At 34.3% G+C, this 17,875-nt stretch overlaps 1 non-coding gene across 1 annotated transcript; it reads left to right on the top strand.

Annotated features, from left to right (window-relative positions):
* The first annotated feature begins 17,436 nt into the window (after window positions 1-17,436).
* Window positions 17,437-17,508, top strand: TRNAP-UGG (transfer RNA proline (anticodon UGG)). Its single transcript has one exon. It is a non-coding gene; the product is annotated as a tRNA-Pro (tRNA).
* The last annotated feature ends 367 nt before the right edge of the window (window positions 17,509-17,875 follow it).

The following is a 17,875-nucleotide window of genomic DNA, read 5'->3' as shown; positions in this document are numbered from 1 at the left end:
GTAAGTTCTCTCTAAACGACTGCGTAAACGAGCTGCAACCACCGTGTACCTATCCATATGCCTGTGTAAGTTTTTTGCCTTTCTTTAAATCTCCCTTGTGCACGGTTGGTTACATCGACTGCGGCGGTGCACTCGAGGAAACATTTACCGTTTGCGCGGAGCGCTCTCCTCGTGAAGAGGCGTGAAATCCTTCGTGCTTTTCGAAAATCCTCGAGAGATCCACCATATCGAATCTCGATGGAGGGCTCGACGGCACGTCCGACAAATCGTTCGGTTCTAACGCGGGAAATAAGCGTGGAACGAGGCAGCTGCTGGAGACCTTCGCCGACTTTTGCGGATTCGCGAGGTTCGGGCAAACGGTTTTTTGAATGGTCGCGGTTTATCCCATAGAGTTAGATGAGGCTTGTCAAGCTTCCGAGAACTCTAAAGTGTATCTTCAAAAATATAACATGGATCATTTTACTTAGATCAGATATTCTTGATTATTATTCGGAGATACCCATCTTGAAATGTTTATGCATATCGTAATAGATTTATGTTACAATAAATGTTTATTAATACAGCCCAATAATAGCTAAGCTCTTTTTATCGCTACTGAAAAGTACTTCAGTAAAAAGCTTCAAAATTATTTTCCTCTCTTAGCTTTCAGTTTCCATTTGTTAGAAACGCACGAATAAAAGTTGCCTAGTTGAAAAATGCTTTTATTGAACTGGAAGATAGTACTCGAAAAAGTGTATAATATGTATACTACGCGATCCGTTCTACTTGTTTGAGATGCTGGCGAAACTTTCATTGCGTATTACATTTGCTATCAACCAAATAAAATTCCGTGAAGTACCAATCTTTCGTTTGGCAAATGCACACTGCTCGTTTTTTTGTAATAATTGCAAAGTCATTTCTCATATATCTTCGAACTTTTCGAGTCGATGACGAAGACACGATCGACACGAGAATCTCGAAAATCTCAAATCGATATTCCTACATGGACAAACTTGTTTTCATTTTAAAGCACCAGATTCCCCCTCGGTCCAGCCAATTTGTCAGAGTCGATCGAGACAGCGCGGCGCCGACAAAGCCGATATGTTAGAGAGAGAGAGATCTCATATTGTGGCGAAACATACCATGCGAGCTCAAAAGGAACACTAGCGAGAATATCATACTGAAGAAGTCTGAAGAAGCAGCGAAAATTTTCGAATAGCTGGCAGGGTCTGCAGACACCTGGTGGCTACCTGAACATCGTGTGAGGCGTGACGTAATTTATCCGATGCCCGGTCACGAGCGGTAACCTCTCTTGACCCGGTCCTCCTCTTCATTAATGCGGGCAATAGAATGCTCTCTGACAAATTGTTAGATTCTAAGGTAAGACGAATCAATGATTGGAAAACTGATGAAGGTCTCGAAGACCTTGATAATTGCGATCGAGAGAAATTCAAGCTAACAGATTGCTCTTCGCGTTATCATTCAATCGAACACATCAATTTTAGCGGATAATTAATAATTAAATAATTCTATCCAATTCATTAACTATTCGTAAGATGATATTCGTTATTTAATTTCTCGCACGACTCTCTTTATATAAAACAAGAACGTATAAATTAATTGCTAATTTTTTATAGATGTATATGTTATATTAAATTAAATTTTACATCGAATTTGAATTTTGAATTTTACATCTATATAATTTTTCGTCTAATTTACTAATTAATTTTAAATTGAGAGCGCAGAATAATATTCGCATCGTCAAATCGAGTTTACAAAATATAATGCAAAGTGTATACGTAATACATAATTCGAAAGAAGAGAATATATTCAATATGAAATTACTTTATAAATATTTCGTGTCAACAACAATTCAGGGTTAATATTTGTTTTCGCGTTGTATAACGTATAATCGTGCTAACGTATAATCAAATTTACATTGTAGTCGTAACAATTAAATTTAAATGTAACAGTAAGACAAATATTGTATTTAACGAATATTATAAGGAAATGATTTTTTCTTATTTATGCTTTACTTTCGCAATAAATTTTTATGCATATAAATGATTAAGAAAAGAAATGAGTTAAATCCATAGTTTATGAAGTCCATTTTAAAGAACCATCTTGTAAATTATATATATTTTTAATTAGAAACTTTTTTAAATCTCGGCAAATTTTAAATTTGTCAAGAAAGTTATTAAACTTTTTACAACTCCATATAATTTTTTAAGATAATATTAAGTGAACAGAACGGATAATTCTGAAGAGCTTTTACCGCCTGGCCTGGAAATGCAAGAAGACAAAGTGACGATACTTTGTCATCTGAGACAGAACCCATTTGGCTTAATTTTCGAAAGGAAAAAGTACTGATGACTCTCACGCCTCGACTCTTGGATAAGAATTTGTCGTCGGCGCCGAGACAGTCGATAAATTCTTGCCGGTCCGGATCTAATCCGACTGACCACTTCTGCACCTGTGCAGAGACCATAAACTGAGAATTATATTCGGCCGAATTCATCGGCTTTTACTGCCGGCTGCATTGTCAATTCAGCGTCAGCTTTGACCCCATTAATTATTTCCATGCGAGCAAAACCGCGATGATGTGATAGAGAATTGATAAATTCGCCGTTCCGCCGTGAAAATCGAAATTGAATAAAATTTCTTATAATTATAACGCGTATTCTTGCCGTTAAATATTATGCAATATGCGAATGTCTCGCAAAATTGCGAGTCAAATTATAAAACTCGTCTAATTAAAAACATTAAATCGCGGCAACACATTTCTCCCCGCTAAAGGGAGTAAAAGCGCGTGATACAATTATTAAAATAAGAGCGTCGGCGAGCAAAAGATAATGAGACATAATAAAAACGCAAAAAAGAGAGAGCAAAGTTTCCCTCGCCGTTTCGAAGTTATGTGAAATACGTACTAAACGTAGAAGTTAGTAACGAAAAGCTCTAAAATTTAAAGTCTTAAATTTAAGTATAGAACATAGTATTAAATAACAGATCTTTAGATGCGTTTAAAATAGTCTCGAAAGCCCGCGAAATCTCGTTAAAGTCAAAGTTATTCGGTACATTTGATCTTCAAATTGGCTATAGAGCGGCTAATCCCCGTCGATTCAACTCTTCTTTTGCAATCGTAATTCACTGTCGAGTAGAATCGAGAAAAGCCAACGTCACGCACACCGGTGCATAACGATCGATTGATGAGGCCAATTACAAAATTTACGAGAGTCAACCGGGCCGAGAGATCGAGACGTGATCGTACGATTCGCTTATTAATTTACGTTTCCCGTCGGAAGAAAATCTGGTCGGGCGAGGATGGGGTCGTGTGTGTGTGTGTGTATGTGTGTGTGTGTGTGTGTGTGCTGAGCAAAGAACACAGGCCATCGAGTTCCCGATGGTATCTTTATATTGCATTATTGCATTAAGTACTTGTGCACACAACGAAGGGTACGCATCGCGCCGGGACCAACAATGGGGGGCACCCACGGGGGCCCTATGAATCCTACCAACGCCGCGTATTATGAGCCGCGCGGACAATAGATGGGTTCGATCAAACACACGCAACTCCTCGTCCTGGACACACATAGAAAATCCTCCTCGACGATACAAATGCCATGATCGCGATACACTTTTAGATATTCTTGCTTCTTTGGATGCAGCACGATCGATTTGCCCGAGACCCATTGTGAACAGGCCATTTACATGTCTATCAAAGGAAACATTAAAAATATCGATTGCAAGTCACGTTATATCAAATAATAAAAATATCAAGTAATGTATGGTTATATGAATATGTCAAAATACATAATTATACTTTTTCCTCATTCGTATATAATTGTTCAATAAATTATAATTATAATTATTTGATCGTTCAAACTATAACTATATTATACTTAACTATATTATAAAATTTTTCAAAAATGACTGTAGCATTTATAGTCATGTTCAAATTCAATATGGTGTATAATGTCGCGCGGATATTCATCATGTTATTGAATTCGTGAGAAATTCAAATCTGCAAACTTATATCGGCCTTCCTGTACCCGATACACCCTTCAATACCGGCTTGCATAATACAGTAGACGTTTTTCGGAACATATCGTTGCTCCCGAGGCGATCATCTTTCCTCTTTATGTACCTAAGAAAAATTATAACCATGTAGCCTACGGGCCCGGTGAATGCCATAACTGCTGATCTTGTGTTTGGTTATGGAACTAGTCGGGCAGGTCGGGCTCGGCCGTTTTAACGAGCCATTAAACGGTAGTTCGCTCGTTTCATGAGAATCGTCGCACCGCTACCGAATTTACGATCCATGCAAATATCCGTTAAACAAATCGCAAGTTTTTTGTTATTTTTCGCCAGATAAATTTTAAATCCCGTTAAAAGTGGGCCACGAAAATATATTCAAGCATAAAATACTCTGAAAACAATTTGAAACACAGAATTTTCAAAAAACAGAAAAAATAATACACATCCATTTTTATCTCAAAATATAATTTAAACCAAACGAGATTTATAACGGGAAAAAAATTGAAAAAAATTATTAATACTTGTATCATCGACTGTATCTGATTTTAATCGATTTTAGTCGCCAGAAATACATGTATCTGTTTCTTTCATTTCACTAACACAAAAACAAATGGAACCATCCTGTTGTATCGCTCTTTTTATGATAGCAATAAAAATGTCACACATATAATTGACAAATATCCCTCTATCTATTTGCTGAACTACCTCAAATTGTCAACACGCGAAATATACGCGAAGCGATAAAACATTTATATAATATTATATATAACGTATAATATTTATCTATCTTACAAATCGTTTTGTATGCGTTACACTGATATCAATTACATGTGAAATATACCTGTAGTATTGTGAATAGTTTTTCTATTAATTTCTATTATTCTATATTATTTCTATATATTTCTATAGTAATGTGCAACAAAATATAATTGTTAATTTTAGGTATAAGTTCGTGTAATTCTCTTTTCGCGAAAAATGTGTGCATCAGGTAATTCCATTACTTTGTTACTGAATGACATGACAGAAAGTTAAAATTTTTTAAAATAAAAAAAAATTTTAAATAAAATTTTTTTCATGTTCCAGATTAGCACCATCAAAGTATTACAAGAACAAGAAAGTTAAATTCCTTTTTTAACTTTTTTCGGAAGTATCTGATAACACGCTTTTCTGCATTGAATTTCACGATATTCACTTGTTTAGACGATCATGCGTTCTTTCGCGTAATTTCTCATGAGAGATGGCTCTCCTGAGAAATAGCGTATTATTTTCAAACGAATTTTCCGCTCCTTTATGCGACGTTTAGAAATTCCATTACGACAAGAGAAACGAAAGAAATCAGACAGACAAGGATGGAAACAGTACACAAAGTATTGTGACGCATCGCATTATTCCTACATTTATTTTCTGTGCAATTTATGAAAATGATGTTTATTCTGCGATCCACGTTGTATGCAATCTAAGTACGTATTGTGAAATTAAATCAAGATAAAACATAGATTTTTCTTTATTATTTCTTTTATATTTTTCTTTTATCGCTTTTCTATTCATCAAATGTCCTTTAGTTTCTTTTCAAATGTAAAATACTCTGGCATAATATACCATATAATTAGAGTGCACGTAGAGTCGCGATAAAATTATGTGACAAAAGACCCTTCTCTATGGAAACTAAAATCTTTTTTTAAGGAGGCCCAGGAGGCGTGTAGTTTCACAACGACCATTCCAATTATCCCTTTCTAAAATAGGGATGGTTAAAGAATGCAAAATATTTCAGTTTTAACGAAATTGTGAATTCAAGAAATAATTATCTATTAATATTTTTAATAAATACTTTTAATAAAATATTTTGTATTCATATTATGTATTCATATGTTATTTGTTTTAGAAAGAAATCCTAACACAAAAAATTATAAGTCAATTAAAAAAGTCAATTAAAAGTCTTTTAATTTATATGGATCTTTATACATCACGTACAGAGAATTGCGTTGCTTTCTATTATGTCTTTAGTTAAAAATTCGTTTATTAACGGAATTAATATAAGCACGTTTCGTAAGCGAAAAGCTTTGTATTCCTTACGTATTGTATTCAATTAAGGGGTTGTTGATTCTTTCCCTTTCTCTCCGAGCCACAAAGACGATCGATCGCGAGTGTCGAGTCAAAACGCAAAAGTTATTGTGTCATTGCCGTTAATCCGTTTAACAACGCTCCCAAATCGCTGGTAGGTCGGTCCTCGCATGCCTGACAACGCAAATACTGGCTGCAAGGACCACAAACCAACGTCAAATACCCACGGGGCGTGAACCTGAGACCATGTACCTGAACGCGAACAGAACTTGAGCAGAAATACGTCTCCTTTACGCAAGGAATTTACTCGATGAAACTGCCATTGTGGTAACAACGTCGTATCGTTACCGAACATCAACCTTAACGACGATATTCGATTTGCAGATTAGCTGCTCCGCAAATATCCCGAAAATTTTCAGGGCATACCTTTCACAAATTAGATAAGAACGTCTCCTATTGAATAATCTAACAATGTTGTAATCCTACGCTACGAAATATTTTTGGCGCTTGGAATTACAAATCACATTTCGTCTGCTTTAATCTCCCATATAATTTTACTTTTCTCTTTCAAATCACGCAGCACGATTGATGTAGAAAATGATCGATCGAAATTCTTTGCAGTCTTTGAGAAATTATTTGCTTATTCGAAATACAAAATTTTGTTAAGCTAATATAATTATTCGAAGTACAAGATACGCTGGGTAGATTTCTGTAATTACTTTACGGAATTTTGTTTCTTCCCTATACAAAATTCGCCTAAAGTTCGGACGTGTCCCATGGCGCCATGATTTACCGCTTACATTACACGAAGACTGAGGGATTCAAGAAGTTTAATGCACCGTCCTGCTCTGCTTTAATGAGATTCTTTTAAAGTTTCTCGTAAAATGGAAAACAACGAGAAAGCACCGAAAGTGATACAGAATGATTAAATGTTTTTCATATTAACAATATACAGCATATAGTTAGTAACATACGATATGTATCTTAATTTTACATTCATGGAAAATAATCACACGATGCCACTTCCAAATTATTCAAAAAACGTTACATATTTTGTGTAAAAATCATATTACATTAAAATACAACATTGATAAGTACATAAAATCATTATTGAAGTTACATTAAGATCAATATTGATAAGTAAAGATATTCAAAAATAAAAAGAAGATAGAGATTCATCTTCTAATAAACATAATGTTAATTTAATAGGAATTATTAGGAAGATATTTTAATATATTTTAAATCCTGCTAATTTTTAAAGGCATATATGTCATCTGCATAAAAACTTTACTAGTGAATGCATGGACATTCACTACATGATATTAACGACAGCATTCTTGAGAGAGAGAGAGAGAGCTCTTTTATGGATAATAGCTAGGCGCATAAATTAAATGATCTTATTGGAGATTATAGGAAGTCGAATCGATGTATAATCAGGTGCACTTGATCTACTCGATCGGGAAAGACGACTGAAGGAGTACTCGACGTGGCTTTAACGGTTCACTTGCCAAGCCGAATCGTCGGATCGAGCTACAAACAGAAGCTGAAAGCTTCAGAAGAGACTCGCAATATGACAAACAATGCGACCCAGAAGGGTCTCATTAATTAAGCATGCCTCTTTTGCTTGAGTACGACATCGACAAGCAACCGGGACACGCAACGCGCTCTTTCATAAAAGAAACCGCTCACATTAGCGCAAATAGAAAGACTTTAAAGGATCTGTCCTCCTGTTCCGCTCTTTTAAATCTATTAATGTTTCAGTGTAATAATGTATAGAGCTGTAAGAAACTATTATACTGTCGAGTTTGTTTCTTTTCGTGTGTAATTAATCCGACATTTGGGCAAGAATAACCAGAAGAAAAAATATAAAACTGAATTAAATATATTATTCCGTTTGATTTTAAATTTTTAAAAAGCCGATCGCAATGTTTTATCTGTAATCTCGATAAATGTAACGGTACATCGGAATATAAATCAAATAAAGTCACGATTTTACTGATAAAAGTAATCATTGTAGGCGCGTAAAAAGCATTCGATGATTATCAGAGCGTCACATGTAACAAAGTACACAAATATATCAATAAAGAATGTTTATTCAAATATACCAACAATGATTTTCATGTAATGTTAACACGAGTTAAAAATTGCATTTTGAATAAAAATGTTGATTTAGACGATAGAGATTCGCGACATATATGAGAAATATTGGTTTAAATGTCAATTTTTTTCTTCAATAATAATCGCGGCTGCGTGCGATAAAAATCAATATAAAAATACTTCATCGTTATAATAAATTGCATACACGTGCACTGGCCCGAACTGTGATTGAATTTCGCGTCATGTAATCAATCGACGATACGCCGAAATAAGCGAAAAGCGTTAAAAAATTCGATTATTCGGCCGGTGGCGTTATTTCGCAGATAATATATGTAATTGAAATTAATCGTCAATCCGCAACACGAGCTGAATTACGTCGTAAAATTAATTTTATTGCGCCTCATGCTCCAATTAAGACCATATTCACCCGGCTAAGACTGGCATTATAACGTATGCAAAACGCTTTTATATCTATCCACGTGCGGGAAGAGAAGCATTGATTAGACTTTTGTCCAGCTCAAGAGATCACAATTAACGATTCTATTCGATTTGAAAAGGAAGAGACCACCTCTTCGAGAACGGAGATGATTGGCACAGAAAAAGAAAGACGCTCTTCGTATCGATATTCGTATCCAATATGCTAATACGCGATAGAGAACGGCATCAATTTGGCACGGCACGCTCAAAATTGATAAGATTTTTCTCGCCATTATGATAATAGACGAAGATCTGTTACCCGCGGCGAGCTCGATCGTTTCGATCCACTCGCATCGCAATTATTCTCCAGCTCGCTCACTTCTGTCGCGCTTCTTCGTTTTTTGATTTAGTGACGCGATTGGTCTCGCCGGGAGATAAAATTAGCATAGGCATAAGTGGCCGCGATTTTTTATGACCGGTTAGAAAATCAGGCCCCGGGCGCTCATTGTCGCGCTATTATGCGACAGAAGTCGCATTAATCCGTCGTGAAAGGGTCCGACCGTAATGTCATGCAAATCCCTCATTAAGCGTTCAACATTCGAAACCGTAAGTCACACGTATGCGATGCTCGCTACCGGTCGATTCGAGTCGCCGCTTCCGGAAATGCTGGCAAGCGCATCGCTTAATTAGAGCCAAAATGATGGTAATTAGCGGCAGTAATCGCATTGCCGCGAATATCTTTTCAGTCATTGGGAAACGGAGATCACGATTCACTGCGAATTTATGCATCATTGTTAATGCATTGTCCAGTTTTAATTATCAAGATTGATTGATTTAAGAAACTGTAAATGTTTTCAGTTTATCAAATTTGTTATTGGCAAAAATTTAAAAATGAAACAAAAAGCAGTAATTTATAATTTATAAAATTTATAAAACTGACGGTTTTTATAAAATCTATTAAACCGATCGTTTTTATAAAATCAAGCTCACTTTAAATAATTTATAATTCGTGTCAGAGAATTTGGTATATAATTCAGTTTCTGATTTTATGTCATAAAATGTAATAAAAAAAGTATTTGAGGAGTCAGAATATAAATGTATAATATATGTTAAATATAACATAAAATATATATTAAAATACACGTACCAAAATATGTGACATAAAATAAAAAATAGAACTTTATCCAAAAATCTGATGCAAATTACGGATTATTTAAATGAGTTTTAAATGACACATCAAATTATAAATAACATTCTATTTCAAACCGTGATATGAATAATAAATCATTTAAAGCTTTAAGGCTTCAATTATTAAATCTGTCATATATAATGCAATATACAAATTATTTCTTATAAAATTATAAATAAATAAAATATTTTTATACAATTTTATATCATCTATACGTTCTAAAAGAAATTTTATGTGTCATGAAAATTTCATGTGGAATCATATTTCTAGATAGAATTTCTTTTAATTGCATACTCTGATCACTAAAACAATTGGGGAAAAAGATATTTTTATATTGCATAAAAGAGAAGTGAATCATTCATTTCTTTTTATATTCTTAGTTTAGATCATGTTTCTTTGAAATACAGTAATAAAATTTACATAATGATAAATTTCCAATTAATTATTTATAAAAATTATAAAAATTATAAAATAATATAAATTATATAAATTATAAAATAATAAAATTATATAAATTATAAAATAATAAAATTATATAAATTATAAAAATTAATTATAATTATAATAACAGATCATTCATTTATCATCACAAAAATGTATCATTATCAACAATATCAAAATAGAATACAAAAAAAATAAAATAATTTTACACTTGCTCTTTTACAACGTAAAAATACTTATCATTCTCATAAATTACCTTAGCAGTTAAACGAAGATATAATATCCAAAAATATTATTTTACATAAGTATTTTATATAAATTTTTTTTACGATCACGGCATATAAAGCTTCTTTTAGAAAAATGGATAATACGATTATACAATAATATCTTATTCATTGATGTAAGAGACGCTTTTATATCATCGGAATACACGTGAACAGAAATATCCGGCAAGAGACAAGATTGAGAGACGTCGCGACGCGATCGACGTTTTAATTTAATCCCGATACTGTTTTCGCGGGTGGAATCGCGTCTCGTACGTCGACGACCGATTGGAAAGACAAACCAATCTCAATGAACCAAGCCCGAATTCTTCACACACGATTTCCATTACAAAAATGAGAGAGAAAAGCGAAAAAGCTCCAGCGAGCAGACGCACGTTCGCAGGTACAAAAGCACTGACAACTTTCAATCACTATCGTTCTCAGCATCGCATCGCGATAGAAAGATGCTGGTGCCCCGTAGGGGTGTTAAGTGGTGTCCCATTGTGCTGGCGCGCGTCTAAGTTAATCCCGCGCGCCTCGATGCGGCCGATAAACTTCGGGTTAAATAAGGATTAGCGCAGTGACTTGGCGAGAACAGCATGCCGGGTTTTACGAAAACTCCTTCCCACCCCGGAAAAACTGCGAAAAGCTCGGTTGGAACGCGTTCTATGCAACGACCCGCAGATCGGTATCGCGGCCCGTTAAAGTGACGTTAAAAGGCACGGAAGGAGGGATGATCGAGGACCGTGTCGGAGATTATCTCGCTGGAAATTAGTCAAGAACGCGAAAGCTTTGTTCCACAAGCGTCGACCTTATCTTATATGAAAATCGCGCGCGCGTCTATTCTTTGCAGCGCTCGTATAGATTATTTGAGACCGTTTAAGAATGTATTATACTAATTTATAATGAAAAAATTGTGAAAAAATTTTGAATTATTCTAGATCGCATTTAAAAGTAATACAAAAAGTTTGGCAGCAATTCAGAATATGGATCAACAATCATTTAAATAAATAAATACAAGTGTGTGTGTTCTAATACAAATGTAATTACGAATTACGATAAAAATCTAAATTCTTTTTATATAAGCATTTTCAGTTTCCGAGATGATTTATTAAAGTTTCATCGCGATGCGAGATTAATTGCTCTATAAATAAAAATATTAATAAAATGTTTAATTACAAAACTACTAGAACTATTAATCTCTGCATCGCAATTAAACTTTACGTCTACCTATAGCGTATAATCTTGAACATTTAAAATACTTATATATAAAAAAAATAGATATTTGTATTATTTCTTAATTATATTTGCATTAAAACATTTCTATTTATTTATTTATTTAAATAATTTTTGATCCAGGTTTTAAAAACTTATAGCGATTCTTGTTAAATGGTAATTAAGATATATGATATTATTTTACTCGAAAGCAATTTAAATTTCGTTGCGTTTTTTATAACAATATTCATTAACAATTCTATATTTTTGTATCAAACTATTAAAATTATTTTATCAATTTCATTTTTCCATAGTAATTAAAATGCACGTTGTGACTACATGTTATTTTACTCAAAAGCGATTTAACTGTCTATATAATGATAATAATTAATAACTTCTTAATTTTGTAAATAACATAGAATACTAAATTAAAATAGCAATACTAAAGTTAAAATAAATATTACAAAACTTATTACTTTATTACTCCAAAGGCAATATGAATCGTGATCACCATAATCCAATAATGTCAAATCATCGCAAAAATAAATGAATAATTAACCACGCGTAATTAATTGTTTCATTTGATTAATGATTAAATTCACTCACCACTTGATCCTTCGAAGTTACCTGATGAAGTTCCTTTGCCTTCTCCTTTCGTTTCCGCTCCGTTGTAAATTCCAAAAAGGTATTCACTCAGCATTTTTATCACTCACTCGCGTAAAAATATAATAACAAAAAGAATAAGTAATAATAGCAATTAATATCTCAATCGCCCGATATGTGTGTGTGTGTGTGTGTGTGTGTGTGTGTGTGCGCGCGCGCGCGCGTACGCGCGCGTGTGTGTCGATTCGGCATTTCCGATACTCATTTCCATACTAAACGCTAATTAGTAAATTAATAAGAATAACGTAATAAATAGTAATAAGACATACATTTCGATCGAAATCTCGGCTTGTTTCCGCACGAAAAGTTCATTGATATCAAATGAGAAGTCATCGTTGCAAATCCCGTAATGGCGAAACGAAAGACGCAGTATAACGCGACACTAGACCGTGAGAAATAGAGGGGGGGGGGGAGGAGAATCGTGAATAAGGATTAACGTAATCGATCGCGCAATCTGAGGATCAAGTATTAAGTGCTAGTGATTACCGCTATCTTAATTTAACGTATCCGTTATTCGTTAAGCGAGAAATTCACCGCCGGCGGGCGAGAGACGCGCAGATAATTCGGTAGATCTTTTCGGATTTCTCACAGGACAATATGGCCGTCCGTACGCAGGACAAAAGCAATAATGCGTATCGAGCGGCACGCGCTAGATCCCCATAGCGCTTCCTTCCCCCACCTACTTCCTTCCTTCCCGTGCGTTCGGCTTGTTGACATCCGACACGAGCCGAATAATGTATATACGAAGTTGATAATGAAACGGAAAAACACGTCGTAGACAAAAGTACGCGGCACGGAGATACTCGAATGAAAACAAAAAACACAGGAAGCGGGAGGTTCCCCCTACCACACGACCCAAGTATACAAACAAGATTTTTATTACCTGTAAGTTTGCACGAGCGATACGAGCGACTAAGAGTTACCATTTCCCCTTCGAAGCGAGCGGACGCGTTTCTTTCGAATCGCGTTAGATCTTGACGAGATAATTTTGCGTGCGCGTCGATTACCCATATTGAATCACGTGATCATGACGCTCGATGTCACGGGATCACTTACGACCAATTAGCGGTGTCTTTCCGTCGACTTGTCCTATCTTGCTTGCTCCTCTTCCCGGCGTAACGGCGCGAAATTTTCTGTTTCCGACGCGAGAATCTGCTGATGCAGGAATCAAATAAAAGTCGTTGGGTTTCGGGAATTTTGGAATGGAGCGATAGCAGGTATTAGGAGTAGTTTTTTTTCGAAAATCGAACTCCGTGATACTAACATTCGCGAAGGAATGACTGTTGAACTGTATACCGTGAAGTTGTCGCGAGCCAAATTAATGGCCGGTAACGATGCTTGCAAACATGGACGATTGTCGCATTTCGCGTTGCTCGTTTCGAGCGTATGTCGAGTGGAAGAAGCGTCTACATCGTGAGATGTCGTATCGCGTTAATTGTTCTGGTAAGATAGTCAGGGTGTCTATTGCCTAGAAAAATCTGGGAAACCTGATTCTCAGAAAATCTGTTTATGCTTTGAAAAAATTAAGATATTTATTTTAATAGATTTATAAAAGTTGAATTTTGTATCGGTTGTGCTTCTAAATTCTTAGAAAATTTTTTTTGGGTTTGAATACTGTTAATTGTTTTTAATAAAGTGAATATAACATTCGCGTTCGCCGTGCAGAGAATATATTTCAACGAAATTTCAAGACAGTGAACGATTGTCATGTTTTCGACATGTACATTCAGACATTGATTAATCTCCTATTGATTTTCATCAATATAGATTTGATCAATATCGATTTCGGTTCAGTTTACCCTCTATCTTCTTCTAATTCACAGAATTATATAAAGACAGAAGGTGAATTTAACCGAGATCAAAATGAATTTACATTGGAAATGGAGATAATGGATCGTCATTAAGAATTGGTAAATCATCGTATCTCGTTAATCGCTTGTCGCGATAATCATGTCGACAGAGAAACGGAATCGCGACAGTCGTCATGTTTCGCGTTGGTTATGTGTATCAAAGCGACAGTCGTCATGTTTCGGGAACGCCATATAAACTATCGCCATTGTTTCCATTAATTACTCGTCCCTCGACGCGACGTGACTGTCATGGCAACGTCGTCGATCGCGCAATAAGCGTCGATAATTTGGCGCGGAGATCACGTTTCGCGTTGTTTACGTTACTGTTCTCGATACACCGTGAGGGGAATAAGTGTGTCGGGAGTGTCGTGCGAGGTAATCGGGCGATAATTGTGCTGTGTTAATTAGCGCAACGGAGCGTCTGGGACGATGGAGTATCTGCGGCGGAGCAATGGAGCAGCCGAGAAAGAAGCACATCAAGCTATAGGCGTACGACGTATCGGCGATACGTCGTCTGGTGAGTGAATATTTGTTGCATTGATTTCGTCGCGACGTTTTAATACTTAACGTGATATGCACTTTGCACAATCGGAAATCGAATCGATACTTTTAAAGTCTGCTTTGGAGAACCTATTATTTAAATGCGTTCCACCAATGTGTTTCTACTGATGTTAAAATTTCATAATTCTATGCATCGTATATTTTGATACATAAATGTCTCTAAATATATATGTTTTTTGATTCTTTAATTATTTATCATATTATATCGCAATATATTTTGATATAGATTTAATTTACTTCGTATCTTTCTTTTGTTCTAAAAATTAAAATAGAAAAAAAATAAAGAATTAAATCGAGAATAAAGTTAATTTATATTGATAGAAATGAGCGTTAAATTTTATTTGTAATTCTATACACGGTATATTTTGATACGGTATATTTTGTGTGTTTTTAAATATGTTTATATAATACATATGTTTCTTTAATTGTTTAGTATTATATTGTATTATAGTCTGATCTCAGTTTAATTTATTTTTTATCTTTTTTTTTGTTCTAAAAAAATAGAGTGAGTTAAATCGAGAATAAAGTTCATTTATATCGATAAAAATGGACGTTAGATAGAATTTTGCAATTCTATACACAGTATATTTTGATACATGTGTTTTTAAATATATATTTGATATGTTTTTGATTCGTCAATTATTTGCCATATTACATGGTACTATTCTAGTAGAGATAGATTTTAGTCTTTCTTAGAAATTCGATAATTAGGATATCAAAATAGAATTGTTTTTATAATTTTATTTTCTGCGCATTATAGATATATATGTGTTTTTAAATGCATACTTTATATATAAAATTGTTTCTGACTCTTTTTAGTTTATCATATTACTTTTCTGACAAGGATAGATGAAGTTGATTTTATGAAGACCTCTTTAAAAGATCTGTAATTCAGACTTTAAAATAGAATTCTATGTATTTTGATACACGAGTGTTTTTAATACATATTTTATATATCTGTTTTTATTTTTATATTCTTTAGTTGTTTGTTATATTATATCACACATTATTGACAGAGATAGATGAGCTAAAAATAAACTTTATGATAGTACAAAATAATATGATAAATAATGAAAGAAGCAAAAAACAGACATATTTAGAGATAAAATACATATTTAGAGATATTCATATATCAAAATGTATGTGATAAATATAATTGTAAATAAAATATCATCTCTAAATTTTTTTGAATTAAATCCATTTTATAAAGTTAAACCATACATTTGATTGTTTAATTGCCATATTATATTACCATATATTTTATATCGTAAAGATAATCATTTAAAGCAGACTTTAATCTTTAGATTTATATATTACATTAAGCAATAGAATAAAATTTTATTTAATTTTAAGCATCGTGACACATGAGTTATGACTTTAAATATATAGTTTATATACGCTGCACTTCTGATTCTTCAATTATATATTTTATTACATGGCATTATTCTCTGATTATTCTGAGAATAATTCATCTGGATTTAAATGCGTATGATATTAAAGTTTAATAAAATTATAAAACGCGATATTAACACAAATTACAAAACGTGATATAATACAAAATCGTGTTATGAAAAGTACTGAACCGGCCGCGCCGGGGATTAAAAAATTAAATAAAGCGTTTGAATGAGATAGAGGCTTGTTTGAACAAGCTAGAACAATTCTCGCTATATTATTCCACGAATAAAATTGCATTGATATGGGATTAAGATTAATTAGACCGAAATATTACAGTTTCCGTTAAATGCTCTCTCAAAGCGATATTATAACCGACTGTAGCACCTGCCAAGTTATTATACCGCGTGATACACGTGTTTTCAAAGTTGTCAGTCAACAGCCTTTAGGATCCGTGGCTTCATATCATCGGCATCGTTCGTACGAACAATCGAACGCGCCTTCTCGATCTTCGCTTTAGAGAAGTCTATTCAAAATCGACTGTCTGACCACACGTCAATAGGGAGAGATTGGGATTTCGTCCCTTTGAGTCGTTCCTTTGCGGTCCATCCAATACGACCACAAATCTTCTCCGACCCTTCGGCGTATGAGGGTTGTCGCAACGCGTTTCCACCGCGTTTTTGCCTGTAGGGTGACGACACGTTACGAGCGAGTTAACTGCGGCGAAACAAAGGTACAAGAGCCGGCGCTTTTTGTCGCCGGTAAACGAAGGTGCTGGTTTTTTTTTGCGGAGTAAAAGAGGGAGGGAGGGACGGTCTTGTCCCGAAATTAAGTGGCTATTTTGTGGCTCTAATTGTGATAAATGCCACGGCCAAATGGCGGTCGGGTTTGCATCCACGGTGTAATTTATCGTTGAAAAGGGGATACTTTCTTTCCGACATGGTAATTCATTAATTTGTTTTCGGCAAGATAAACAAATGTTTTGTACTTTTTCCGCTTTTATTAGCCAGTAACTATAGTCTTTTAATTTTCGGTAACGAAGACGAAGTCTCAAAAGTTCGCTATATGAGCGTAGGATAATTAATTTCTTGACGATGGAAGTTGTGCATTTTAATTACGTTTATGCTATTATATTAATATTAGATAAGAAATTTGATGTTTTGATGAAATATTGATAATTGTGTTTAAAAAAAAAAGAAAATTATATGTCTATACAAATAAAGTTAAGTGCACTTTTCATGATGTCATAAACCGAGCCACACGTACTAAGAACGGCTCAGTGGTCTAGGGGTATGATTCTCGCTTTGGGTGCGAGAGGTCCCGGGTTCAAATCCCGGCTGAGCCCAATTTTTTTTCATTTTATGTTGCTAATTTAAAGAGAAAAAAAATGATTTTAACTAGCTTTTTTATTATTATTGTTGGGATTTTTAATTATTATAACTCTTTAAGAATTAATGGCAGACGTATAAAATCTCTGAATCTTGGTATTTATGTTCTACATATCGTTTAACTTGGCGAATCGACTGTACGTGATGTGAAAGTTAGATAAGCACTTGAAGGAAGATGGATATATGTTCTCAACAAATAATATCTATGCTTTGCATGCGCGAACACGTATGATATATATTATATGCGTATACAGTGCTCTTATTATTCTTTGCATATAACGAAATGCAATAGTTTGCGCTTTTCATTTATTGCTCATAGATTCG

This window comes from Pogonomyrmex barbatus, unplaced genomic scaffold (genome assembly GCF_055798465.1).
Source record: "Pogonomyrmex barbatus isolate J1 unplaced genomic scaffold, ASM5579846v1 scaffold1, whole genome shotgun sequence".
Taxonomy (NCBI): Eukaryota; Metazoa; Arthropoda; class Insecta; order Hymenoptera; family Formicidae; genus Pogonomyrmex; species Pogonomyrmex barbatus.
Note: the sequence above shows the minus strand (reverse complement) of the source record. Positions and strands in the feature narration are given on the sequence as shown.